Source organism: Opisthocomus hoazin, chromosome Z, assembly GCF_030867145.1.
Source record: "Opisthocomus hoazin isolate bOpiHoa1 chromosome Z, bOpiHoa1.hap1, whole genome shotgun sequence".
In the NCBI taxonomy this organism is placed as follows: domain Eukaryota; kingdom Metazoa; phylum Chordata; class Aves; order Opisthocomiformes; family Opisthocomidae; genus Opisthocomus; species Opisthocomus hoazin.
Window position 1 is genome coordinate 68,144,811 of NC_134454.1, and position 27,601 is coordinate 68,172,411.

Here is a 27,601-nt window from a genome sequence, read left to right on the forward strand (position 1 = left end):
GTACGCTATAAACGGCTCCTGGAACGCAGCGAACGGCCGCCGGGACACGCCTCCCCCTGCCCTTATATGGCGGCGGGGGGCGGTGCCGGACGCCTCGCCAACGGTTGGGGGCGGGGCCTTATGCAAACCGGCGCTACAAACGTAAATAAAGCTGCCCGAGGAAGGCGCGTTCCGCGCGCGGCGGGGGGGCGGGGAAAGGGTGGCGGCAGCGGCGCGCGCTCCCTCCCCGACCCCCGCGCTGATGTCACGCGCGGTGGGAAAAGGGGGCGTGGCCGGCGGCGCCCCTCTCCGTCGCCATATAGGGACTGGAATGCGGGGGCGGGGCCGCCGCGGCCTCAACCCTGCTCACCTCCGCTTGGGAAAAGCCGGCGGGCGGGGCGAAGGGAGCGGAAGCGAAGCGGAGAGCGCTTCGCAGCAGGGAAATACGGTAATGGCTGTCGGCGGGTGCTTCTCGCCTGCGGGGGACAAAAAAGCCTGGGCTCCGGCCCCAGAGGCGGGCTAAAACGGGCTTCGCCCCTTTGGGGCAGGAGCCCGGGTGGGTGCCCCCACGCGCGCCCACAACAAGCCCTTGAGGCACCTCAGCGAGGCGCGCCCCAACTCTTTCCCCTCTACTAGAGGGAGTACGGTAGCCGGGGCCGGGCTCCGCAGCTGGTCCGGGTCCGGAGCCGCTCCGGCAGCCCGAGGCGAAGGGCTGGGCGCCACGGACCCGCGGTGAGCCGGTCCCGACGTGGTGTTGGGGGGGGCATTCGGGGTGAAGCGCCGTGGGTGGGAAGCAGCGCGGCGGGCGGCTGGGGCCTGAGGGGGGGGGACCGGGGCTCGCTGGGCCGCGGCTCGGAGGCCAGGTGTGCCCGGAGGGACGCGGCGGGCGCCCGGCCGGAGACCCGAGAAGCAGAGGCGGCAGCGGGCTTGCTCCGAACTGCTGCTTGTTTCCGCCAGAAGGGCGGGCCGGAGCGACAGCCGGTGTTACCGAGCGGCGGGGCCGGAGAGCTGCGGAGACGGCTGCGCCTGCCGCCGGGAGCGGGTGGGGGGTTGGTTGGGCTGCGCCAGGCCCGGTGGCTTTGGCTTTGAAAGGCAGGCCGGCGGAAACCTGAGGGTGGCTTGGAATGTGCGAGAATTGGCGCCTTTTGTGTGCGTGCTCGGTCTCTCTGCGACGGGAGCGCCCGTTTCAGGTTCCTCGGAATATTTGCTTGGCGTCTAGGTGTAGAACCTTACTTTTTCTGCTGGCGGTGGCTCGTACTAAGAAAATCACCAGCTTCTTTTCAGCAAGAATTTAGACCACGGACTATAGACAGGGCCCAGACTACGCTCTGTGCAGTTTATTTGTCGTATATGCTACAGGTTGCTTTTTTTCTGGGATCGTGGGAGCCACCCTCTGGGTCAGCAATGAGTGCAAAGTGATGCATGTGCTGCGTGCGGGGTGTGGACCACAGAGCAGTTACTCTCGAGGTGCTGGTTTCGTCGGTCCGCAGACACCTGGCTGGGGTATTAGCTGGCTTCTTCTTCATTTCAGACACATATTTCACAAGCGATCTGCTGGATTTATAAATTTAACTCCAGCTAAACTTTCCAGGTGTTGGGAAGCCTGAGTGCTACAGGCCGGAGACGAGGACGTGGTACTTTCTTTTGCTGTTGATACAGTATTGATTCGAGTATTTCTGAGAGCACAGAAACAGAATATGTAGCAGGTGAAAAAAAAAAAAGAGAACTCATGATTACATCTGTATGGGAGCAGAGGAAAATTATGTTTAATTTTAATTAAATTTAGTTAATTAAAGTTTAGTTTTAATTTTTTATCGCTTACTCGTTGTTGATAATTGTTCGCACCTCGAAGCAATTTTTCTTCTATGTTGTTCAAGCGCTATTTCCATTTTAAACAAGCGTTTAGCAAGTCAGTAAAAATGCTCTTCTAAACTGAGCTGTTCTTCACCAGGTCTTAGCCACCTGCTGCAATAAAAGTAACACACTAATGCCACCGGAAGAATTCTTCCCATCATGGTAATGAAGCTTTGCAGTAAAAACTGAGAAATAAGAAGAGTGAGAGGAATGCCAATGAACAACAAAACATCCATAATAAGCAGAAGTAGCCCATGTGTTGGTTATTTCAAATTAGTTGTTCTTCTGTCTTTTCAGATCTGGGCAGAAATTATTAAATTCACTTAAGAAATCCCAGAGAAAGCCAGTGGAAAAGCCCATGGGTCCACCTCTTTCATCCATCTACCACTCAGTGGGAATAGCTACTTCCCATTAAGTCTATGAATATTAATAGCTACACAGGATGCTGGTGAAGCTTTTTTATTGCTGGGCTAGGGAGCACATGAAGAGGTTATGGCATCTTTGCTCTTGACTTTCTGCCCTGAGCGCCAGGTCTGCTTCTCCTCGGGCTCCCCCTGTGCTGGTGTAGCTTGCAAATGATCGTCTGAGGCTGAAGTTCCTTTGTCCTGCCAGTTTTGCCCCCGAGTTTGTTTAACTTTCTGAGAGCAAGTGGGAAGATGTGTTAACTCCAGGGAAGAAATTAAAATGTGTTAAAGGCATACCTGAACTGTATTTTAATGTCTAGTGGATGTTCTTCTTGTGAAAGGACCTTGCTGAGCTGAGCGTTCCATTTCCTCTTTTTCTGCCTAACGGTTTTGGGAGGTCTGTATTCCAGAGCTACGCAGAGAGGAAGGAATGGCTGAAAAACTTAACTTGGTTAACCTCCTGCATGTAATCAAAGGCTGTTCTGTGAGCTGCTTGGAAAAACACCCTTGGCCACCACTCGGTGAAATTCCTTCTTAATAATCTTTAAAACCGTTCGGCCACTTCAGTCATTTTTCCCTGTTCCAGTAAAACTTACAGGGATTGAGCATTCTACCAGTTGTGCTAATTTAAAAGAAAGATCACATGCAGCTGCACAGTTCTCTTTGTATGAAGCAAACAATGTTCTAAATGTAGAAAAATGGATGGCAGGCAGCCTAGTGCTGGCCAACACAAGTCACCCTGGTGGTTACTTCTTATCTGGACAGATGAAACTCAGCATTCCTGCATTGAACAAGAATCTAGATTCGCGCACTGCATAAAATACTTCTAAATGCTGGAAGGGTCGGGGGTCAGAGATGAAGAGGAGGAAACTTGGGAAGGAGGCTGGAGGGTTCTCAGAGCTAGAGTTAAAAAAAAAATGCAAGCAAAATTACTTGAGGTGACAGCACTAAAAGAATCAAATACAAGACTGATGGGCCTACTGAAACAGCTGAATTTACAGTGCTAAACCAAGTCTTTTATCCTGTTTTTTAAGCCTTGTTAGATAACTAGGCACTTCAGTTCTTAGAAGAAAGCTGTAGGTTTACAGATACGAAATGTATTCTAACGTTTATCACCTGAAAGCTTGAAAAACACTGCTGTAGGTAACAGTACTGCATATCACTGCGCTGTGCAGTGTAGTGACTCTGGAAATTCAAATACAGGAAAAACAGACAGTAGTGATAAGTGTCAGCAAAGTTACCATCCTAAGATTGGTCAATGAAGAAAACAGTGTAGTTGGTCGATGTCTTTGGGTTTGCACTGTTATCTTAAAATAGTTTCCCTTGGTATGCTCAGACACTATTTTTGATTTAAGCAGTTAAAAAAAGAACATTTGCCTTTTACTAGTCTTTTAAATCAAATGCTGTAGGATAAATATTGCCAGCTCTTTAGCGTCTCTCTGTTAAAGTGAAAATAAGCCAGCAGCACTGAATGAGCCATTTCAAAGTGCAGCTTTTTATTCTAGTTAAATTCCATGATGATTCCAAGACTGTAGTCAGAGTCTAGAATTTAAAAGCATTTAGGAAAAGGTACTTAAAATACTAAGTGTGCTTTACCAGCATTCTAGAATAATGAAAAGAGACAAACATCTTAATTTGAGCTAAATCCTCTTGGCATTCATTTCTGTGTCCTCTGCCTTTTTTGTGGCTTGATACTTGACGTATGAAGTCGTTCTGAGATGGACTGAAGGGGAGGGCATCGTGTGTGCCATAGTCCCAGAGCTGTGTGAATTAATGCTGCTCTGTATTTCCTCAAGGAATGAGCACATTCAGTTTACATTTATTGAGAATAGACCCTGGGAATGAATTATTTCTTCCTTATAAGGAGCCTTGTGTTGGGATATCTGTTGGGCAGTTTAGCTCACTACTAAGTTATTAGTGATAAAAGCATCACTGTTACAAGTAATATGATAATATGCAAGTGGCTTCTTAAAATTAAACATGTTGGACTGATTTAGACGGTTCAGAATTTCAAAGTCTTGGAATAGAGGAATAGGAGTGTTTCGCCTTTCTTTGCAGTTTTAACTTACTCAACACTTGCAAAAAGTCAAAACAGAAAATCCTGTCTCAGAGAGTAATCTAGTTTTTAACATCCCTCTGGGTATATTGTGACCTTCTGTAGATTTGAGCTGCAGAATTCACTAACATTGAAAGTAAAAACACTGTTATTCCTCTCACAGGCTTTTGTAAACTTTATTTTAAAGGGTTATATTTTTCTAATATTGAAATAAAAGCAAAAAGTTTCCTCAAAGCTTTATCCTCTTCTGGTCAGGCATCCTCCACCAAAAATGTGATAGGCCACTTCAGAAGTTAATCAGGTGCAAAATGCCACTGATCGGTCTACAGCAGGTGTAGGAACACCTCAGCATGTATACTGTACAGAAAGTGGACTGGTGGTCTAAAAGGAAACGTTGTTGGACTGCCTTCTTGTGGATAAGCATCCTGCACTAACAAACCTGCTTTTTATCTTCTTGGGCTTCCTCCCTTTAAACTGCAGCTGACCTTAGACTTCCTTGCATTAGACCCAAGAACTACCTTTCTGTGGCAGACAACGTAATAATTCTTGGGCAGAAACTCTGCATGAAGAAGGGCATGCAAACCTCAATCCGCTAATGTCAGGAACAAGAGGCATTGCTTACTCAGATTTTCACATGGGGCAAAGAAAGAGAAACGACATATACTAAAGTTCTCAGAAGTGTTTTTTTTCCAGAATGCTAAGCGCTGGTAGAATGGCTTTAAAGAAAACAAAACAAAAGAACACCCAACCAACAAAACCCCCAAAATCCTCTTTCTCCAATTTCAGGAATTCTGACTCCAGATTCATTTGTGATGGTAAGAGACCTGTACTTACAAGGGAACAGCTTAAATATGCCAGAAATTGAAGCTCCTGCCTGCACGCTGTAGAGATGCGGAGGGTTTTAGTAGGACCCTTGCTGTGCTGGTGCCTCCTTACCTTCACCAGCACAGCCAAGACAGCAGTGCAAGGAAGGGGAAGGTATAGCTGACTGGCCAGCAATCGCTTCGGATATTTGCCAGTCTTCTGTGAACTTCTCTGCCTTTATAAATTATAACTGAGCACCCACAGAAAGTATGGAGGCAGAGAAAAGGCAGAGACAGCTAAGCGACACTTAAATGGTTCCTGTTTAACAACTGGCATTCTTTCAGAAAGCTTGGGTACAGTGTTGCGTCCCCTAACTTGGTCACCAGTGACTGTGTTTAGCAAGCTGGGGAAACTGAGCTGGACTTTAACAGATTTTTCTTAACAGTCTATGTAAAATTTGATTCCTACTGGTACTTAAATTCTTAGTGTGCAAGCATTTGAACAATATTGCAAACCTGCCTCTAGCCTTGCTGTGACTGAAACACCCGGTCGGGATTTACAGATGACTCTTTTCTTAGGTTGTATCAGAGGCAAACTTATAAGGTAGTGCTCTGAATACAAGGGTGTCTGTGTAACTCAGACACCTTATGAAATGAGAGACTGAGATTCTGTATGACAGCAAAATTACGCTGTGCCATCTAGTTAAGCATCGTTTGGTCAAAGAGGGCTATGCACTGAGGAATAGTTAACAAAGACCTAATATTAGGTATATTAGGCAAGGGTATAACATTTTGGGAAGTTGTTTTCACTTCCACACCCCGCCCGGCCTCCCCCCCCAGTTTAATCTTCTGGTTGTATCGGTATAGCAGTATGTGGTGTCAACTCCTTGTACCCTAAGCAACGTGCCATTTAAGTACTTTTGCAGGTTAGGTTTAACTAAGTAAAACTCGGGCATTTGTCCCAGGGCTTCAGAAGATATTTGAACTTTTGTAGCCCAAGTGCTAATTAGACTGATGTGTACTTACTGTATCATGTTATCGCTGCAACGCCAAGTGGCTGAGCTATGGAATACTCCATCCATTTGGAGCAGTCAGCCTTCAAAGTTAAACACAGCTTACCGACGTATATCTTGGGTGATGTTGATATACTTTCACCTTTATTTTGTACCCCAACTGTAAGTATTTTCATTGTCTATTTGCCTGTTTCTATCCCTTCTTTCTCTTTGACCATACTTTGGGGCTGCCAGTTCATTGTACACTGTACTACTCTGTCTCGACTAATGCCCTGTAAACTTTCCATCCACTTACCTTCCTACTTCCTATTTGTTCTGTCCTGCAGTCTTGAAAATTGTACCGGAGATAATATCTCAAGCTGAACTTTGCAATCAAATTCAGAAGATAGAGACAAGCTAAGGTTAGAGCTGTGCAGTAAAATTTTGTTACCGAAACATCTTAAAGGTGGGTGTCAGGAGGATGGGGCCAGACTCTTTTCAGTGGTGCCCAGCGACAGGACAAGGGGTAACGGACACAAACTGAAGCATAGGAAGATCCAGCTGAACACTGGAACAGGATGCCCAGAGGGGCTGTGGAGTCTGCTTCTCTGGAGATATTAAAAATTTGCCTGGACAAGGTCTAGCGCAGCCTGCTCTAGGTAGCCCTGTTTAGGCAGGGGAGTTGGACTAGATGATCCACAGAGGTCCCTTCCAACCTGTACGATTCTGTGATTCTACTTCAGTAGCTTCAACGGTTTCACCAGAATCACTTTCTTGGAGCAAGGATTTAATTTTTTTTCTCCTACTGGTCTGTCACTAAACAACATCAAACTTTTGAAGCTGCTCTGAATAACAACATCTAACTTTTGAAGTTGCTTTGAATAGAAAGGGAGAGAATTCTTCGTTTTTCTCTTTTATGCTCCAGGGGTTAAGATGAGCTGAGACATATGCTTCTGTTGCACTTCACCACTTGGAATAATAGTGGCACAGAATACTCTTATATTTCCGGAAAGTTAGTGCTTTGAACGTCTTCCAGGGAGGTATTAGGAGTTGCAAGAATTCGTCAGTTTTACTTCTGAAAAGGAAGGGACCCCTTGGTACTTAATACATATCCATGCTTCTTTGCTTCAATAAATTAGGTAAGACCCACGGGACAGCTGTCTTATTCCTAGACACTGTCCTTTGCTGGGCTGTACTGAGGTTCCTTCAGAAGGAATAGATACAGGCACTGTGTGTGGTGTGGTTCAAATGCTCCAGGAGATACTGTGGCTGTGAGCTTAGGCAGATGTCACCATCAGTTATCCTGCAGATGTTGTGATCTACGAGCAGGAGGGGTAGAATTCTGTTCCTCTGTCTTCACGTAAAATATATATTTTTAGTGGTTCCAAAAAAATTGAGCCTCTGGACGGGGACAGGTCTTTGTGGAGCCCCTGAGTTTGTCCAGTTGTAGTGAAGGTTCAATCTGAGCAGATGGAAGAATGTCTTCAGTACTCTGTCTGGGAACTGCTTTCCCATTAGTGCTTTTAATATGTGCGTCTCAGAGCTTTGTTACAGACAGCACAAAAAATCAGCATGTTCTTCTGTGGTTTCAGGTGGTTCTGAGCAGCAGCAGCAGCAATGCCTGAGCACAGTTTTCACTGCTCCGGGCAGCAGCGCAGGCACCAAAGCTCTCCATATGCACACTTGGACAACCCATACTGAGTTGGTTTGCACACTACTCTGATCTTTCAATTTATCTCTGAAAACATAGAGGCTTTGCTATTTTTTTTTTTAAACAAAAGTTTACTGGCTGCAGTTGAATGACTGCTTTTGAAGTTCAGTAGGAAAGCTAGAGATCTTTTCTTTAAAAGGAAAGTAAGAAATCACTAGGATATGCGTTAGGAGTGGAAGAACTGAGGAAGAGAAGGCCAGAACTAATGCGAGTAAGATTTGAAGGATGAATGTATAAACCCAGTCCCTTTCCAACTCCACCCTCTAAATGGCATTTACTGCCAGGGAATTTGGATCCACCCCGGACTGATTCTAGCATCAGGAAAATCCTCCTAAAATAGCTCTGGGCCTTGCAAAAGTTGCAGTTTCCTCTTGCAATAATTGATGCTGTGGTGACAACCTACATCTGGTGCTCATGAGTCGCAGTCACCACATCTGCTAAGGAGAAGAAGGCAACCTTTTTCCCTTTGCTCAGAATCTCTTGCCTTGTTTGTGGTGATGGTCCTAGGAGTGAAAAATCGCTTGCTAAGTTTGAGCACTTCTTGAAAGGGATGGTGTCCTCTATACTGGCAAGTTGGAACTGAAACTGCAAGCTCTGCTTACTCAGATTTTGAAACGTATAAATGAAGAGGAACCACTTTAAAGGTTCCTGGGGATTGGTCTAAGCTGCACTATTGCCGTTGAATGTGGGTTTATTTCATACTGTTTACTAACTGCGGAGTATAACCATGGCAACATTCATGACATACTGTGTAAGGATCTGCCAACAGGAGACTGAAATTAGCATGCAGAAGACAACTGCCTGAAAGTAGCTTGAGAACTGAAAAATCAAGTTTCAGGTTACGGTCCAGATGAGAATAAACTTCAGCATCTGCAAAGTTAACATTACACAACATTTACTACTTTGGCTTACGCTGAGCTCAGCAAGAGTATTTGTGATATCATTTTTATGGATCTTACCTTGCTGAGCGAAAGCATAATGGTATAAATACTAATAGCCAGCGGTGACTAGCCCCATAACAATCATTGTTTTGTGTGAAGTACACTTAAAAAATACAACTACTACTAGCCTTTTACGCTCGACTGTAGTGCAAAGATAGTTAAAATATTTTTTCCAAGTTTTCTTGGAAAAATAATGAAAATTCCTAGGCAAGGTAAAGGTTCTACTGTCTGCATAAACAGAAAAAAGGTGTGGGGTGAATTGGAATAAGGAAGGCAATATAGAAGGAAATTCTAGATTTGAGTTAGTCTGCTGCTGTCCCAGGTACAAACTGCTGAAAAACTTTGTGTAATAAATATTTTTTTGTTGTTGCATGTTGTGATGTTCTTGCAGAAATCTTTTATGCAGGAAGTTGTGATCTGACAGAATGAAGGTGGATTGAATAATAGCTTGCTGCTTCATGTGTCTCCACAGGTCACTTCTTTCTGAAAGAAGCAGAGTCAACATAACTGCACCTTGCTTACTGAGTCGTACCAGCTGGTGCAAGTAATGATTCCCTGGTTACTCTATCTGCACCTTTATCTGTGGTTAACTTCACTGTTTTTATTTAAGTGAGTTTCTTCTCGTGTATGCATCTGTCACATAGCAGGAAAAGCATATTTCTGTAAGAAAACTTTAGAAGTCATTTAGGAGAAGTGTAGGAAAATACAGAACTGCTTTTAACTAACTTTTGAAAGTTGGCTAGATTTTAAGCTGACTCTGCCCTTTCAACAGATGCTCAGAACAGTGTCTGCTCTTTATTGCCTCAACATACCATCTTGGGATAACTTACCAGCCACTCAGATGGAATATGTTATGTAGAGTTACTGCTTCCCATGAGTCAGTGCTGTAAACGGCAATTACGTCTGCAAAGAGCACAGCATCATTCATGTCCCTTGCTGCCCTCATGGCTAGAGGTGGTATATTTAGGGAGGGTTATGTTGATCCGAAGAATCATATGGATCTACAGAAATGATGGAAATGTTGCTAGTAAAACACAAAAGACTGAATAATTAAATATTTTTTCGATGTTTGAAGCATAAGGGTAAACCCCAAACTTCTATCATTTCTCAAGGTGAGAAAACACTTCCCATTCCAGCAGCAACTCAGGAGTATGTTAGCCATCAAAGCTAGGTTTAAAGTAACACATTCAGATAACTTTAATTCAGTGTTTATATTCAAACTGACCAAATGGCTATCTGTATTGCTACTGTTTGTTTTCAATAAATTTGAAACTGGGAAAGACAATCCAGAGGATCTGACAAAGTTAAAAGTACTGGCAGTAAAACGGCTGAGTAGTAAAATCCAGATGATTATTGGCTAGCATCCATGTAGGCAAAAGATGTATAACTAATATGTAAGCTATTAAAGGAAATCAGTAGAACTAATGTTGGTCAATACGGGCATATGAGAAACAGATGATCTCACTGCAGTTTTATTAAATAACACACTTGATAAAAAAATATAATGTTTACATAACAATAGTATTTATGTAATACTTAGACTTCTTCCAAACATTTTGACTTACCACTGGGTGATGCTTTTTACATGTCATGCTAATGTAATCAATATGACCTGTTAATTAATAGAATATTGGTTAACTGACGGCCAAAAACAAAATATTAAATGGAAAATTCCAACTGAGCAAGTATATTAATATTAGGTTTATTTTCAGAATTGCTTTCGACCCTGTGTCGTTTGATGTTTGTTTTAAATGACATCAAATGTTGTACAAAATTATTAATGACACTCAGACCCAAAAGATTGGGGGTGTAATAAGCAACAAAGACAAGTCATTGATGCAGTCCGGATGACTTTATTTAATAAGTTGGGTGCAAGAAGACAAGTGTTGTGTGGTTAACTTTTAAGTGATGCATCTGTGAAGAGTGAAAGCCGACTGTCCTTTTTACCTGTACATTTGCTCTGCCTACCAAATACCAGAGCTCAAGAACAGAGAAGACACCCAAACCTGAGGCCATTGAAGGTCAGTTGAGCAAGGTGCTCTCAAAATAAATTCCCTAGCCTTTTGTTTTAGGGGAGTCTAAGCCTGCAATTTGTTTTCTTGGGTTTTCTAGTACATCATGGCTCTGATCATTTCTAAAGCATCCAGTTACATTACATGCTTGTGAAACTATTTTGACATGTCAGACTAGTGCTAGAACATCCCCATGCTATAGATTTACTCTACTGTTGAACCTTGAGCCAGTGTTTTTAAATATGGCTTATGCCATAGATGCATCACTGCTGCTGTTACCCTTTCTCTGCCTTGCGTAGCCTTTTCACATGTGTATATATATTTGCTGTCGTTCAAGACTACACTATCATCTAACCATCATCACGTTTGCAGACTGTGTTTTTCCCCTATGAAGACAATCCCCATGACAGATGATCTTTTAGCTCTCTAACTGGCCCAGCTTATGCAAGGCAGCCTTAAAAATAGTGGGGCTTAACAAAAAACTATGTCTTAATCTTTCTGTGCACTCATTCTTCTTTGTCTTTCCTAGCTTCACTAGCGTCAAGAGTTACAGCTCTAGATCTAGAGCTCTCAGATCGTTTCTGAACAAGTCTATTGGTACAGCTGTAACAAATAAGGGAATAAAACCATGTCTGCAGATGATTCTTATAGTCTAATCGTCGGTCACGTTACGCAAAGTTAATGCTGCTGTTGCCTTTTTCATCTTCAGAGATTTGTGTTTTGCTGGACCTAAGAAGAACTGAAAATGCTGGTTGGAATTTTTCTTCTGTTAATGAGTTTTTATTTGGGGATTTGGTGCAGGAATGAAGAGGTGCAGAGAGATTTGTCAAGGAAGGTAACAATGAATGAATGCTTAAGTATGGTGTTTTGGTCAAAATGCCTCATGTAATTCTTGGCTATACAAAGAGAAATCTCTAGGGACTGCAAAGACAATACTAGTTCTATGTTTGGCATTGTAACAACTTTTGCTGTAATTTGCTTTGTCCAGTTTAGAATTCAAGAAGACTGTTGGTAGACAGAAAAGGTTGAGAGAAGAGCCAGAAAAATCATTGATTCATGTGGTGTGATACAAGGAAGATTTTCTGTTTGGTTTATCAAACAGAAAACTGTATTGACTTCACTCCAGAAGTATCTGCAGTGAAACTGGAACTTCATACCTGGCTTTTCCATTTAGCTGACAGAGACATAACAGGATCCGATTGCTGGGTGTTGAAACTGAAAAAAATCAGTCTGGAACCCAGTGATACAATTTCCCCTAAATATTGAGCAGTTAATCACTGGAACAGTTTAATGAAAATTATAATTGGGTTTGTATCTCTTGTAGTTTTTAACTTCAAGAGATATCTGTCTTAAAATATGTATTCTAGCTGAACTCAGCAGTATTTCAGGAAAAGTCAGGGACTTCTAGGACAAAACAGATCAGCCCGGATGGTCACCGTGGATGTTCTAGCCTTACCTCTGATGCGGACTAAGGTGGTTTTTGTTCTTCCTTCAGTTCTGTGGGCTTACTTCATGATCCAGTTTTTTGTCTATGGGTGCTAACAATTGTACTGAAGCTTCAGTGCACCTGCAGCAGTTTAAGAAAGGGCACGATGGTCTGTAAATGGTATAGTGTGGCAAGAGATACAGATTGCATAAAAGCCTATTCTAAAGATGTATGCAGATGATAGGCAGCCATACGTGGAATTTTAGGACTCCTGTTTCTTGTTAGTTCCACTTTCTGAGCAACAGTCTTGTGAATTAACAGTGTGTCTGGTGATTCTGTGCTTATGTGCTTGTGCTCATACGCAGAAGGTAGAATACCGTTTTGGATTAGCAGTTTTGGCTTGTGTATTAACTCTTGTATGCCTGTATGATTTTAAACGCACCAAGGGTATGTCCATATTGGCACTTGATTTTTTAGCTTGTCCAAAACTTGCAATTTGTATTTGGGCTCTAATTTGTAAAGTGACCCAGTCCTTCAGGTAAAAAGTGTAGAAATAATTCGTAACATTAGCTTATCATTATTTACATCAAACCAGTTCCCTTTTTGTGTGTAGAAAACTAAAATGATATCCTTACTTGGCTGAAAACTTCCTTTCTGCAAGTAATAAAAAATGCAAATAACCCTTACAATGACTACTTCAGCCTTCTTGCAGCTTGAGGCAAAACCACATTGGCAGAAGGACAGTGTTTTGTCTCTGGTGGCTATGAAGCCTCTCTGAACTCAACCTGAATATGAACTTCTACAAAAGGGACCTTTGTGCAGTGACAAAAACTTGAAAACAGAATATAATTGCATAAGAAATTTAAAATAAGTTGGGGAGCATACTTTGAATGAGATCAGCATTGCAAGTAGTTCCTAACAAGAACTGGATATTTGTATCTCTGTTGCCACTCATTTTATTTTGTGACTGATGATCTGAATTTTTCTGTTAAGCTTCCTGAAGCTGAAACCTTATACCTGATAGCAATCCTTCTTAAAAGCCTTTTGGTGCAAAGTTTGCCTTAATATCCTATACAAGTCTCCCAACTCCTTAAATTACTTTAATATTCATGAGGAAGGGATGTGTTTAAAAAAAAAAAAAAAATCACAAAGGACACTGTGCTTTCCTGTCCCGTGTTGAAGGAGCTAATAAATTGCATGACGTCAAGAAATCAAGAGAAGGAAGAGGCACAGCAGTGTCTGTGTCATTGCAGCACTGACCAGGAGGGAGCTGCGCTAGTTGCTGCCTTTGGTATCAGTAGCTCCAGGACTTATCCTCTATTCAGATGAAGCCAGTTTCTCACTGACCTCCTGAACAGTATTTTACTACTGACAAGATTCTTCATTCTCTTTTAGGGGTGGTTTTTCTCTTTTACATTCTCAACAGACTGCCTTGCATGTTCTTTGTAGTTTCACTGGTCACCACTCATTGAGGAGTATGTATGATGGGTTGCTCCTTCCTCATCCATCTTTGCATCTGTCCTGGTTTCGCCTGGGATAGAGTTCATTTTCCTGTCAGTAGCTGCTGGATTTAGTATGAGAAGAATGTTGATAACACGGATGTATTCAGTCTTTACCATGAAAACAAGGACTTTTTCCAGTTTCTTACATTCAGCCAGTGAGCAGGTGGGCAGGAGCTGGGAGGGAGCGCAGCCAGGCAGGCAGCCCCAGCTGGCCTGTGGAAATACTCCATACTGTAGATGGCATGCTCAGCTTGTGAATGGGGGCTGGACCAGGGGTGGGGGACTATCAGCTCTTCTTGTGTCTGTGAGTTCAAATCCCCTCTTCTCCTGGAGTTCAAACTTTTCTGGGAGTTCAGGTTTTTTTCGGACTTTTGAGAAATTCATGAAAATTCATGAGTTTGACGTTCCATGATCGCTGCTTGGGGATTGGCTGTGGATCGGTTGTCAGTGGTAAGCAAAATAATTTTGTATATAGTTTGTTTTGCATATTCAGAATTATTATTGTTATTACCATTACTGATATTAGTTTTTCCTTTGTTGCCTTATTAAACTGTCTTTATCTCAACACATGAGTTTTTCCTTTTGTCCATTTCTCCGCTCCAACCCGCTGGGGCCGAAGGAGAGGAGTGAGTGGCTGCCTAGTGCATAGTTGCCAGCTGCTGGGTTAAACCGTGACAGCATCAGATAGCTGTTTGATTATACTTAGGCTACTCTGGAAATCTACAGGTAAACAAAGCATCACATTTCTAAGTAGGCCTTATGTCGTTGGGTGCATGGTCCCATGTTTCCATGCCTTGGGAACTCCAGTTTAGATTGAGTGCTTTTCAGAGTCATCTTTAACTCTGGATCTGTGCGTGTCCCCTGCATGGTAAAGACTCTGCCTGGTAACTCTCACTGAGGCAAGAGGCTCCAAAGTATAACTGTCATAAGACATTGGGCCGGTACCTCACACCTCCACAGCGATTTTGCCTTTTCCTACCAAAGTCTCGTGTCTTATGCTGTCGTTTGTGTTGCAACAAGGTCACAAGGGGAGATCTTGCAAAGCAGCACAGCATTTGCTGGTCTAAGCATGACAACGCTTGACCATCATTTCCCCCTTTCTCATGGGCATCTGAAGAAGCAAATTTTGATCTGTGGCTATGGGGAAAGAAGGCAAAACCTTCTCCATCCTCCTTTCCACAGTTTTGCTTTCTGTCTTTGCACTGAAGGAGGTTTCTCTTCTGAAAGAGCCCAAGTCTTTTAGACTTCTAACGAGATTTTCCTGGAATACACACCAGGCTTATGTCAAGGTACTGTGATAACAGTCACTTGTTCGTAGCAGCAATCTAATTGCTCTTCCAGACTGAACGTATTCCTGACTGAGGTACTCTTGTAGGTTGTTTCAGGTCCATAGATATAATCTTGTTTCTGCTACAAAACGGTGAGTCTAATCTGCACTTTAAATTACAATGAAATCATATCCATAAACTGCCAGGCATTCCCCAGAGTATCACACCTTGCTTTTAATGTGTGGGCTGACTGACACAATCAGATCAAATTATTTTCCAGACTTTTTGCTATATCCACTAGGAAGCATTTCTCATTTAAGATTCCTGTAGTGAGGCTGTATCTCCAATGATAGTTCAGGTTCTCATCTGGTGTAAATTATCATATTTCCAGTCAACGTCAATGAATTTGATAATTTATGCCATTTGAGGTTCTGCATCTGAAAACGCTTTAATAAAAAGCAGCTGCTACTTTAACTAATCTGAAAAAATGGTAAGTGCCTAGTATGTTTGTTTCTTGCTATCTTAATACCTCTTACTCAACTGCCAGTGGACCACTGTGTAGGAGAATTGAAGTCCTTTGTCCTGCATCTGAGTAACTGGGATTGTGTCCTGTATTTTATCAAAAATGAAATTTGAACACAGACTGCCATAGTCCCTGACAGCAACTTTGCTGGGGGACCCAAAAGCCAACACGCCCTCAGCAAAGCCTGTGAATTTAGCTCTGCTAGAAGCTAGTCATAACTTTACGCTGACCATATTGTACATACGCAGTATGCTAGAGCAGTTACTTAGGTTTGTCACTTTAATGTGTTTTAGTTTTGATTTTTATGTTCATCTTCAAGCCATATGAACATTACTTGACATCTGGTATCAATTTGAACTTGTAAAGAGTATGAGATTGCACGGATATCAACTATTTATAACACGAATATGGTAAGAATTTGTAAAGTGTTTCATAGAAAACATGGTCTCTGACCTATTCCAGAATGTGATACTGTAAATAAAGTGCCTATCACTTTGTGTTTGAAGAAAATGTGTCGTCTTTATTTACAGTTCTTGATTTAACTGACCACACAGAACAAATCATTATTTTTGTATGACTAGAGTACGTTATGCAGTTTTGCTTGTAAAGAACTAGTTGTCCCATAAAGCATCAAATTTGCCCTATTACTTCAAAATCTATATGCAATTGTGCTTTTTCTTTTAGTAACAACCGGGCATAGCTGTAAACACCACCTTTTCTGTAAATCACATTCAGTCCTGGCTGAGGCGTACTTCATGAGTGCTACCCGGTGGAGACACTTACAGTGAATGACAGAAGTTTCTGTCCATGCTCAAAACCCATCCTTTAACAGGTCAGCAAGAAAAAGAATAAACTTTTATTCCAGCTTGTTCCTCAGAAACCACTGGTCTGACTGTCTTTACGTCTTGCAAAGACTTTACATCCATCTGGACTTAAAAGTGACTTTTCCTGGTATGCATGAGTAGAAGCACTGATAAGTGACAGAGTGCTGGATTTTAGGAGGTGAACTTTTTTCCTGCTATCCAAAGGTCGTCTTGTACATCTCTAGGGTTCGTTGTTTTGTGTTTACTCTGCATCATCCACTTTCTCTGATACCGTGCTACATACTTTATGTCTAGCTAGTACTAAGTCCTAAACCCTCCAGTTATGGTGGTGGTGGTGGTGGTGGGAGGGCAGGGGAAGTACTTTTGCTTTTTCCTCCATTGTCAAATTTTCTTTAAAATGTATAAACCAGAACGAGTGATGAACCACCAATCTAAAGAAACTAGGTGTTTACAGTCCCAAACTGGGAGAGGTAGTTTGGCAATATGTATCAGGTTCTACTACAGTCATGGGATCCGGGGTTAGTTGCTTTGGACAGTAGCTGTAGCTGCATCAACCAACAGAGCCTAGTACATGCAAAAGCAACATATTCACTCTTCATGAGGCTTTTGGAGATGCAAACAGAAGCATAATTAAAATTACCCAGCTGACCCTAAGTAAATAAAACACCGTCAAGTGCAGCTGAAGTGTCCTTTTCTATAGGGTGGTGGCAAAACTTGAACAAGGACTTCCCTAAGCTTCTCTTTTCCTTCCTTTTCTTGGCCTCGCGGTGTCTTTGCCCTCACTGCTGTTTGACCACTGTCTGCATATATGGGTGACTCCATCTTACTATGGAGGGACAACGTCCTCTGCCTGTCCCAAAATGCGGCTGCTTTTCGGTTCTTATTAGATGATCTATAAGGTCCCTTCCAACCCAAAGCATTCTGTGTTTCTATGGTTTCTCAGCTTCCTGCCATCTTGTTCCCACATAGTGGCCATGTGTGGTGAAGTAATCTCCAGGGGTGAGAGAAAGTGCAACAAAGACAAATAAATATATGGAGATCATCATCTCAGTGAGCCTGCAGGAAGCCTGAGGTGTGGTTGAACTTATCTGGTAATGTTCTGCCCTTTGGCACTATTTTATGTGTACTCAGGGGAAATAATCAGTAGTACAGTCATTTTTACATGTAGGGTATACAGATAATTTGTGAGTACAATAAATATTTTGTTTATGCAGCACATATGTTTGAGTACAGCTTTACCTACTTAGCAGAAGTGACTCTTTATTCTGCATGTGCTTCAAAATATGCTGCTTACTTTTTGCAATGTTACTATGGATAGAAAAATAATGTATGTTGTGTGTTGGACACAAATATGGCAACACTTTGAATTGTTTTACATGCTGACAAATTGATTTGAATTTATTTGCAGCTAACCAAAGTGCCATATCCAAAACCTGATCTTAATTATGGATATGCAGTTTTGCATTTGCTAGAACAAATAAACAGCATCTTATGTCAGAGATGAGTTTGGATGATAAAACACAAAATGAGTTGCAGTACCTGCAGCTTCTCCTTGGGTCTAGCCAAAGGGTGCCCCAGCCACTGAGATATCAGTTGGCTCCAGAACCCGCACAGCGAGGATAAATGCCTTGGCAGCTGGGGAGGAAAGTACCTGGGCTCTGGGGGAGTCTTCAGAGGTGGGGAAGGCAGTCAGTCGGAGCTCCTCCCACAGAGCTGGTTTTGAAGCCTATCCTGCCTTTTTTCAAACTGTATAAACTGGGATGTAATCAGTTGCTTATTGTTTTGCTAGGCTCATCAACAGTCTTCTAAAAACTTAATGCGAAATGTTTTACTAAGCTGAATTGGTAGGATTTCCCCTTCAGCTGTGAGGGATTTTGTTCTTGTTCAAGGCCTCATTCAGGCCAGTAGTGGAAATACAGAAGCCTGGAAAGGGTTACAGGTCAAGGTCAAGCTGCCAGTGAGGGTCTTTGGTTAACTGCAACCCAGGAGGAGAGGGCAGATCCCCTTCCCAGTTTTCTACCTTCTTTCGCCTTCTCAGAACCGTTCCACGTCATGTATCTCTACATGCCATCTGGTTTACTAGATTTTGTTATTCCTAGGAAAATCATATTCTGAATAAAAAGGATTTGCCTCTTGGAAGGTTTTGATGCTTACAGAGTAACAACACAAGGTGGAGTGTACTCTAGGTGCCCAGTCCGTGTACCTGTCCAGAATCAGATCCAGCACAGGCAAATGCAGATAACCTCCTCGTAAGGGAAATGCACCCATCAGATTGTGGCAGCATTGGTGCAGTAGCATGGACCTTCGCGCACAATGAGAACATTCGTGGCTTCCTTTATATGTGGGTGTGAATGCACTCATCACTCATAAAAGTTCAAACTTTGTAGAAATCCTGCTTACGCAAAAGAACTTTTTGCTCCCACTCACCTTGTGGGAGTGAACTCCAACTGCAAAAGCCTTTCTTTTTTTAATGTAGAAGGCATTTCCCTTGATGAGCTTTCTGTTTGATATACTTTTGGTTTCTCCTTCTTGTATTCTGAAATAGTAAATAAAAGCAGTTCATTTTTTTTCTTCTGTATGTTTTTTGTACTGTACACAAATTTCTATTGTACCTCAGATCTGTTTCCATCCGAATATTGAACTGTTTTCTGTCTCTTCATACCCAAGCAATGGATACTAAAAATTTCCAGAACCTCTGTATTTCTATTAGGGTGTTTTTTTAATGTTGGTAGATGTTGTTTTTTTCCTTTTTTTTTATTTTAAGTGAGGGCACTCCTACTCAGAAAAAAGCATGAAAATCCTCCACGCAATATCTGATCAGTACTTACTGCTAGCCCTTATCTAGAGAGATGGCTTTTTTATTAAGATCCATCTGACGTCAGACAGGTACAATTAAAGGCTATAGCAGGAGAAATCAAGCAGAATTGACCACTACACTGTTCTTTAAATCAATTTTAAAGTATATTTACAATTATGAAAATAATTTGTGTGAGACTAGCAGAATAAATAGCAACCGTAATAAGCACATTAAAATAATTTTAATTCTTGTTTTCTGTTGAAAGTCAGAAAAATCTGGCTAACAGATTCTCACATGCAAGAATATAAGGGCTGACTGATATGGATAACATCTTTTTTCTTCCTCATAATACAGCAGATTTGTGTGCACATATAAATTTGTGTACTTGTAGTCTTCCTTGCTAACATTTAGCAACGCGTATATATATACATCTGAATCAGTATAATAACTGAACACATTCTGAAGAGGTAACAGTATTCATTTGAATTTAAATGTCTTGTTTTGAATAAGCAGTTATGTTATGGAACTAAATCAGTCGGCTTAACAACAAAGGGCAGTATGCTGATGAATTATGTATGTTATCTGCATTTTCTGCCTGCTGATAATTGACAGGTATCATGGCACCTTCTACAAACTTCCTGTAATTATATGCCACATATCAAACAGCGACTTAATGTGTAATGGTCCTCCACACACACACATACACACAAAATGTTTTTATGTTTTATTTAAAGCTTAGAGCATTTTTAAATTTTCTGTTTCTCTCACTCCGTTTTCCAACCTGCTTTGCTACGTAACACATTCAGCAATGTTAAGTTAATAAGTTTTCCTCAGACTTTGTTAGAGTCGCTCACTGGAGCATTTATTCCATTCTTTCATTTTTTTTTGTTTTTAAAAAAATGAGTAAGGATAAACCAATACCGAAGAAAATTAACCTCATAATTGTTTAAGAGAAATTACCTGCTGTTGGTATACTTGTAGTAAAACAGATGTCTCAGTCTTCGATATCAAGTTCCTGTCTTTACTGACAGATACATTTTTGACAGCTTTAGGCAGTAACAGGTTATAAAAATAGTGTCTTAACAGAGCTGATTAAATAGCTAGTTCCTTCTTGGTAGTATGCATTTAATTCAGACTAAGTCCACCATAACAAGGATACATTAATTGGGTAGCTCCGCAACTGGACTCATTAGATGCAATGCTTACTGATTAAATTTAACCACTGCTGGGTATCTTAGCACATGATTCAGAATTACTTTTCTTTTAATTCAGTGTTCTGTTTCTTGGAAGGAAATTAATTTTGCTGAGAATTATTTTAATAAACCTGCTATAATAAAGCTATAGTTAAAAAGGAGTCTTTTAGTTACCTTGAAGGGCTTTTTACTTGTATTGCTGTTAATACCCAAATTTGTGTTTTAATCTAAAAACCTACAGTGAGTAAACAATATGCCTAGTATATGTAAAAAAGTACCACTAGTATATGCTGTGGAAGAGTTCCTCACTCTCTATCACCACATCCTTGACAGTATTCACTATCAGAGAAAATGCATGAAAGAAAGCCCCAACAATTACAGAAAGTAATTGTGCAGAAAGAAAATTAGATGAATGTCTCTTTTGTTCCCATCAATTTAGACTTGGTCTATCTGCTTCTTTAGAAACCAAAGTTTATATTCTTGTACTGTATCGTTGACGAAGTTGGTTCTGAGGCTCACACCTTAATGAAACAAGTGATCAGATACACTATTTCTCACTGAATTGGAATAAACTATTAAATATATTTCTAAAACCCCTTTCATCAAAAAACACTCCAGCTTTCAAAATATGATACCCTGGGACTCTGGTAGAAGGTGACAGCCTGTGAGCAGTCAGTGACGGCAAAGGAAAGGTAACGTACACCAGCTAGTAACATCCCTGCTCGTTACTGAACTGAAAGACAACATTTCAGGAAGGGAAAAAAAAAAAACCACTGTTTTTTCTCTAAGGCTTGATTTTTGGCAAAGATATCTGGATGTAGGACCTGTTTGGCTTGAGAGATCTAAACACCAGAGTGCAGATAAACAAGGTAAAAAGCAGGGTGCAGATCTTTTAGCAGTTGTCGGGAAATGCTTATATGAACAATCAGCAATGGCCATACGTAAAGCCAGTTTTCAAAGACTTGACATTCAGCTAAAGAAAACCCAGAATTCATAGTGACATGCAGAGGCACTCCGCCATTGCGCTGAGAGCTAACTTCTTGATTTCTACCCCAGCGCTGAGGCCCTGTAGCTGATTCTGCAAAAAAAAATATTTCCTGAACTTTTTTTAGACATGCCTTTAAGCAGAAAGTTACGAGGAACTGCAACCATGATTCGGATAGAAATGATCATGCTCCCCCTCTGATTTTTATTTTACACTGCCACCAACGCACCTAGCGCTTCTGAAGCAGGTTTTGTTTTCTAGCTGCTGGTTATCCAGCGTAGCCTGAAGCAGCACGGATACCTGACAGAAGGCTGTCGGGTTCAGCAGGAGAAGCTTTCCAGATGATCTCAGATGTGTCTGTGCCGCAGGAGGAGCTTGAGAGAGCCAAGCAGGCTGGGGTGCGTGGGGACACAAGCCTTCCAGAGGCAGGGTGTCCCGGGACGTACAGCAACCACTCTCGGAGAGGAACTGGCAAATTGAAGACATTTCCAGACGTTGGCTTATTTACCGTCCTGAAATGAAGGGTAGGAGACGGTTGGATTACTTTTGATAAAAACAAAATGCGAATGTCTTCCACTCTGTACCCATGTAAAGAATAATCAAACAAACATTCAAAATAAAACAGACTTTGATCCCTTTTCATCTTTTAATGGTCTCCTCACCTGTCAATCTGCTTAGCATAGCTTAATTTGTTTAGGGCTAAATAATACTCTACTTTCTTCACAGGAGTGGTACTTATTTAGGCAAGTAATCTTAAGAAATTAACAGGACTACTCCTTTAATTAGGGGTTCAGGACATGACACTGGCAAAGATGTTTTCTTGTCTGTGAACATTCACATCAACAATGCCTACATAAGGGCTTATTATATTGTTAGGGCAGCGTTATCTGATTTTTTTTTAGTGGAGATGGGCCCCGTTACCTCCTGTTGGGGCACTCACAGGCTCCAGCTCCTCAGCTTTCCATTATAATGCAGTCAGAAGAGAAAGTACTGCGTACCCTCCTACCACAGGAACAGACCGGTCACGTCGTGGGCACCGATGGGTGCATTGCCAAGCACGCGATGGAGGAAGATGCACAGAGCCCTTAGGACAGGAGTGAAATGGCTGCCAGAGCAATTCCTTGGCCCCAGCATGGGGCACTGGGAAGGCGAGCAGCACGCAGCAGTCAGGGGTCTTCTGCAGGGCTGGGCAGCACCGCTGAGCCCTAAGCAAGCATTGCTGCTCTAGACGTGTTTCCGTTTTGGTCGTGGATCACAGGCTATGGGGTTGTGGAGACTCAGGCTCGCTGGTCAGCCTCTGAGAAGGCAGTAAATGAAGGAGCCACATCGCCAACCTACAGATGTGGTGTCCAAGCTGAGCTTTCCCATGCAGGTGGGCTGCAGATGGGGAGAATGGCTGGCTGCTCCACAGAGCCACACACAGAGCGTTCCCATGCTGTCCTCTCAGCTGCAGGGAGCTTCTGACAGTGCTTACACCTATCTCATTTTGTGGGTAGGCCTTCAAAGGGTGAACAGAAAACACACTGGCCTACACTTGCCCCTAGAGAACAAGCGCATCATTTCTGCTTATTTTGGCACTTCAGTCTACCAACAAAATAGTCCCACTGTGGCAAAACAGGCTGTCATTCTCTTAGCAAGCTGACTTGATTAATATAGTTGCAAAGCTTGTTTTGCAATTCAAACCTTGTCAAACCAAATCCAAAATGCTTTTCCTCAATGAATCCAGTTACAATGTAAACACTGAATCAAAACGTATTTTCTGTAATTACCAAGCAATTCTATCAAGAGGCTCTTAAAGTAGGCTGAATTGCCTTTCCTACCCTGCCAGCCCTCCTTGCCCCCCAGGGGCACCTTTCTGGAGCAGTGCTGTGCTTGGCAGGGGAGGCAGGGGGTCAGCCTGCTCATCCAAAGCACCCAGCTTTGAGCTGGCTTGCAAGCGGCGGTGCTCCCCTCAGCCCTAGTGCTGCTCCGGTGGGAGAAGGGATTCCCGACAAGCTGGCATCTAATGGAGATGGACACTTCTCCTGTCCTCTGTTTTTCATTGGCAGTCCTCTCCTGGCTGGATATGCTTCTGTCAAGGCATCAGCAGGCTGTGCTCTGCGTTGTTACAAAGACAGCAATATTTTAAATTATGATATTCATTTGTTGCATGCTTACATAGAATTTAAAAAAAAGAAACTGAATAAACATTTTTTGTCTCTGTAAAAATGTCCATAGGCAGGTGTTGGAAGTTTCTTCTTCCTGTAAAGCTGGCAGGTGTGTCGTCAGCATTACTAATTCTGAGAATTTTGAAGACAAAATGCCAAATTTTTTTAACAACTGCTTGATGTCTGTAGTAGCTTTGGGTTTGTAGGGTCTGATTTTTAAGTGAATGGCAGCTTGAAGCGCTCAAATAATTCACAACAGCTCCCTCGGTTTTATGCCACTATTTTCCCCAGTTAAATTAGTGGGGTACCAGGCCAAGGCGAGGATCTCACAAATAATGACTGCTGCAGACAGCCCTTCCAAAACGACTGGGCTGCACACCGGAGTGAGGACATGTTCAGCACAGCAGGTGGAAACATTTCTGAGGAATGCTTTTTTCCATCTAAAAATGACAGCTGGTTAAAACCGAATGTTTCCCGGGAATGTCACAGTTTTGACAACAGCAACAACACCACAGAAATGTGAATGGCATCCCTGGGCTGGGGTGGATTTTGCGAGACGAGAAGGAAGGGGATGCCCCCCGCACCGGTCATTGGATGCACCAGGAACAAAAGGGTTTTCCCACCTCCCCGGCCAGCGTCCCAAACGTGGACCCACGCGCTGTCCTTCTTGCTTTCCTGCTAGAGATACTCCACTCGAGAGAAAAAGCGAAGAGCTGCCCGCGCTGGGCTGCAGGAGAGGGGCCGACCCCCGCCTGCCCCCCGTGCCTCTGCTGCACCGGTCGCTGCAGGGTCATCCCGCTTCTCTTTTCTCCTGTTACAGCGAAGCGTGATTTTACACGTTTTCTTTAAAACGTAGAAGGAATTACCTGCTGCCAATATAGAGATAAAAGACATTATGAGTTTTTTTCATAGACAAAGTTGTTGTTTTCCAGACAGACTCAACAGGACAAAAACATTGACAGGCCATTGACAAGGCTGAGGGCTTTCTGGAATTCTCCAAGCCGAGACCGGCTCCCCATCGCATTTGTAGTGCCATATTTGGCTCTAACAAAACAAAGAGAGAAAGAAACAAGCTCCTTATCTCCAAAATGTTTCCACCCACGCCAATAAATGTCCTTGTGCTGATGATGCCTAGACTAGGAATTTATGTATCATTATATTTCAAAGATGCACTTTCAGTATTTACATGTTACCACTTCCTGAGTAATACAGACTGTACTTGTCTAGAGCTGTTTCTACAGTAGATTTTTTCAACACCCAATTACTCCATACTTACCTCAAGACAATTTGTGGAAAATTTCATGTGAACTGCATTAGCCCTGATTCTTATGAGATGTTATCAGAATCAAAACAAAAATGCATTAAATAAATATGCAATATCTCACTGCCGGTATTGTGTACCACTTCTGGTTTTATACCATGCAGAAGTTCCACATTTCTATTTCATCAGTATCTGTCATTTATCATAATAAAATGATAGTCTTAAGACCCAATAAATATGTAAAAGTGTGGAAAATATCTATGACTTCGACGTGACAAATGGAGAATAAAATTTAATGAAACCAGGTGATCATTAAAAGCATCAGATCAATTACTGTATTTCCTTACGTTTGATATCATGGACTAAACAGTGTCCCAGTTCTCTGATGAGACAATGGAGGAACAAACTGAGCTTCATAGACACATTTCAGGTTTATTGTTATTTTTTATGTTAGGAAAGTGAATCTGACAATCGTAATGATGAAAAAAGTGCTGCTGTTCTGGAAAGAAGAGTGATGATGTGCTCGTCAGTGAGAACCTGCAAAAGAAGCTGGTCTGCTCTCACTATTCAAGCCAGGCAGAGATGGGACAGAGCAGTACATTTAGGAACAGCAGCAAGGCAAGTTTAACATAATTTTGGTGTCCTTTTTGGAACTTGAAAACCCACATGATTAATATTTAAAGAATCCATTCAGTTTTAGCTGAAAGAAGAGGGGACAGCCCAAGCACTAGTCAAGGACTTTGCCCAACAAGTGTAAAAAGGCTAAACATGGTGTAGAGGGAGAAGTGCCGACTGCAGTGTAACCTGCCCCTGGTCCGGCAGCAGGGTGGGCACCGAGGAGAAGCAAGCATGCCAGGAAAGCAAAGCACAAGCAGAAACGCTTGGGACAGTGTGAATTTGCACAAGCCATCCAGTGGAGGCAAAGACGGTCTGGATCTCACACACCAGCTGACTGAGGTGGAACCGACACTGCTCCTGGGCAGCCTCCTGTTACACAGGTCCCTCAGCACTGGCGCCTGCCCCCCACGCTTCTCAGCACGGAACATAGCCGTCCGAAGGATTCTGTAAAAAGGAGCCTGCAGAACAGTGTGATTTCAGCCTTACTTCACTCAAACTTCGTTGAAAGCTCAAAAAATGTTGCACGTATTTACTGAGAATTTTGCAGAAAATATTAATCTGCTGGCAGGGCCAACTGAGGGTTTGGAACATTGTGAGTAATGCAAACAAATTGTAACTGAACCTGTAAATACAGTGACTGAAGTTGTAACAGATGCTACGTAATTGTGCCAGCTGATGGCAACTAAGCAGGTGAGAAGGCTCCTGTCTGCTGTGCAAACCCTGCTCATATTGTTTTCCCTTTGGTTTCCCGCCTCGCCTTCCTGTCACTGAAAGCGGTTACACCGTGTCATGAATGTAGAATGCCTGCAGGATAGGACAGGAGCTGGCATTTTGGTATTTATTTGTGCAGTCTGTGACGTTCATATTTGATTTTGACCCACAGTTTCTGTTATACTACAAAACACTATAACGACATGGTGGCTTGGAGTTTGGCTTGAGATAAGGGCTGCAGAATGTAGCCAGTGCCCCAGCCTGGTCTTCTCACCTTTACTTTGGTCTCTAGATATTAAAAGATAGGCAAACTGGTGCAAGACAATCATCTTTAGGCAACAAAAGTATCTTTCCTTTTGGTTAGAGATTTGTAGAACACTCCCCAAAGAAAAAAAAAAAATATAAAACTAGCGCTGTAGAGAAAATAAAAGTGTTTCTTTAGTAGTTAAAAACAACAAAAACAAGTTAAATCATCCCAGAACTTAAATTCTTCCCAATTTCAGTACTTCCTGCTTAGCCTGCACTGCAGGCCTTTATACTACTAAGCAGTAGCACCCTTTTAGGATCAGCTATGCTTGTTTTACGTACCATAAGCACCATCTTCCAACAACATTGCAAAATAATTAGAAAAGATAATATACTCTGTTTTAAGAGGGAAAAAAAATTGTTTGCTTATCTCTGCATCACTGAAACATGAGACCTAGCCTAAAAACTCCTTTAATAAATACACTGTTTAAATACAGATGTTCTGGTATGAATCATCTTAACATACAGAGATTCAGTTTTGGTGTGTCAGCTTACAAACATTTCAGCAGCAAGATCTGGTCTAAATCACCAAACAATTTCCACCTGTGAACCATTAATCAGTTTCATGATATTTTACGCACAGAAAAGCTTCTTAAAGTTTTTTGAGAGAGGGAGAATAGTTCTTGACTTGGGAGGATCATGTGGAGCGCTGAGAAAAGTTCCAAAGGACAATAGATATAATTATTTGGATTTTGACTTTTATTTTTTCTCCTGACAGGAGCAAAGGGATGACTGAATAATTCCCTTTTTTTTCCTGCTCATCACCAGATTTATTGGTAAGGAAATTGGAATTTTATAAATAAAATAAAATAAATAAAAAAGCTGCAAAATGTAGTTATGCATAAACCTGGTGTTGAACTGGTGCACAGGCTAGTCTTGGAAGAACTTTTGGCATCCTTCCTGTGACCTATTGTCGCTAAAAATGTTCCTGTTTAATAAACAGGTGGTGGTTGGTTTGCGCTGGATTCCTGGCCAGCTTCGCCTTTGGATGTGGAAAGAATGTGGATATCAAGCCATGTAGGTTACTCAATACCTTACAGTGCTAGGGTGTCTCAGTGCCTTTTGTCTTTCTTGCCTATATACATATACATATGTTAAAAACCAGTTATATGCTCCTTCTTTCAAGCTTTAACATCACCAACATCCACCCAGCTGTGCAGTCACGGTAATAAATGAACAAATGAGATTGATCTGTTTGGTGTATAGGAGAAACAAATACATACGCTATTGCCCCAAACAGAAATATTTTATTACTACATTTCTCACCCCATCTCATTAATGTTACCCT

The 27,601-nt window shown here is 42.1% G+C and overlaps 1 long non-coding RNA gene across 1 annotated transcript; it reads left to right on the forward strand.

Moving 5' to 3' along the window:
* Positions 1–564: 564 nt before the first annotated feature.
* On the forward strand, positions 565–27,601 carry LOC142358913 (uncharacterized). The gene is made up of 3 exons (XR_012761944.1): positions 565–711; positions 27,032–27,089; positions 27,257–27,601. It is a non-coding gene; the product is annotated as an uncharacterized LOC142358913 (long non-coding RNA).